Source organism: Dromiciops gliroides, chromosome 1 (genome assembly GCF_019393635.1).
Source record: "Dromiciops gliroides isolate mDroGli1 chromosome 1, mDroGli1.pri, whole genome shotgun sequence".
NCBI classification, from domain to species: domain Eukaryota; kingdom Metazoa; phylum Chordata; class Mammalia; order Microbiotheria; family Microbiotheriidae; genus Dromiciops; species Dromiciops gliroides.
In genome coordinates this window covers 637,526,596-637,528,389 of record NC_057861.1, presented here as the reverse complement: position 1 = coordinate 637,528,389, position 1,794 = coordinate 637,526,596, and positions in this window count along the sequence as shown.

Here is a 1,794-nt window from a genome sequence, read left to right as displayed (position 1 = left end):
AGTTCCCTAGGATTTGGTCCCAACAAATATTCCCCCCTCTAACATGTTACTACTGCTCTCATTGTAGCCTGTATTCCAGTCAAACTGTACTACTCACTATTCCCGAAACCCATACTGAACTTTCCTACTTCCTTGCCTTTGCCCAGTGTTCTGTCTAGAATGTCCACCCACTCAATCTTCAGTTATTGAAATTCTATTCACCTTCCAAAGTCCAGCTTGTATTCTTTATGTGATCTTTCTAGATTGAAACACTATTCCACTTCTGAACTCACTCCATTTTTGTGGCACTTAGCAATCTTATGTTGTATTATAATTATTTATGCACAGAGTCAGACTCAGAAAGGCCCTTAAAGGCCATACAGTTTACCTGAAGATAGAGTGCTATTGGGGGACTACTACTGAATTTGTAGTTCTAAGTTCTGCATCTGTCATTGTCACTGGTCATGGGGCAGGCAGCCTCTCACAATGGTTTCATAATCAGAGAATCATTAAGTACAATCTTGTTAAGATGTAGGACTGCTGGACTTTACAATTTGCATAAGCACTGTAAGGCTCACCAGACCTTAACTACCCCACTACTATACTCCTGTGATGCCCAGATATGGCCATCTGCCCTGCCACTGCACCCTAAAGCCCACTGGATTTTCCCATTTGCTTTGCAGCCAAACCCTCCTATATATGTTGTCTTCATCAATTAGAATGTGAACTCTTTGAGAAGAGGGACTGTGTTGACTTGCCCTTAGTCACATAGTTAGCAATTGATGGAGTGTGGACTTGAACTGAGATTTCTAAGTCTAGGACTCTTCAAAGAAGTCCAAAAGGGAGCTTCCTCATTTATACCCAGGGCATGCTTTCACCACAATCAGGATCACCTCCAGTCCCAAATAAAATCACTCTTACCTGATTTTCTTGGCTGTAAATTCTACCACTCCCATTCAAATAATTTTTTCCCTAAAATTTTCCCAAAATCAGAGAATCTGGATTCCTAGATTCTATATTTTATCCATGGGGACTCAATGTTCTGACTCCTATAGTTTTCCTTCAACCCCTCTCCAGTGGATAGTACAGGGCTACCAATCAAATCCCTAGGGTGTTGATTTGATGTTCTCTTAGAGCCTTTTTAGCTCTGGCATCCTATGACGAGGTAGGAAGAAATCAGGAAATTTGGGTTTTAGTTCTGACAGGAAACTCCTGGATTGTAATCTGAGAACTCAGTTGTGTAGAGACTTGGAAATTTTTCAATGTTTCATAAGCAGGTTAATGTCTTAAGAAATATAATCTCACTCAACTATTCAGATATACTATTGTACAGGCATAGGCTAAAGGAAGGTGCCACTTAAGGTCTGTGGATATTAGCACTGAGGATTCAAGACCTTATTTTGGATCAAATGTTCACTAACAAACCAGCCATTATTTTGATGAGAAACATTAGAAGGTAGAACTGTTAGACACATGAAATTGTACTTTATTCTGATGATAATAAACATTAGAAACATGCATTATATTTAGTCCAAGATAGATATGAGAATTCAGAAGTTTTAAACAAGAGTAAAAACTTAAAAGAATAAGACCTACAAGAAGAGGTAAAAGGCCAGAGGAATTTAATTTTCAATTACATATTACACAAGGAAGGTGACTAGTCTCTTTAGTTCTACAAGGGGCAGGATTGGAACAATGACCTAAAAGTACAGTACAGGGGGTCTTAAACAAGAAGAAACAACTTCTTGATAGTGAAGAATGTCAAAACCTTTCAAAAGGCTGCTGAGGGAAGCTGTATGATCTCCAACTGAAAAA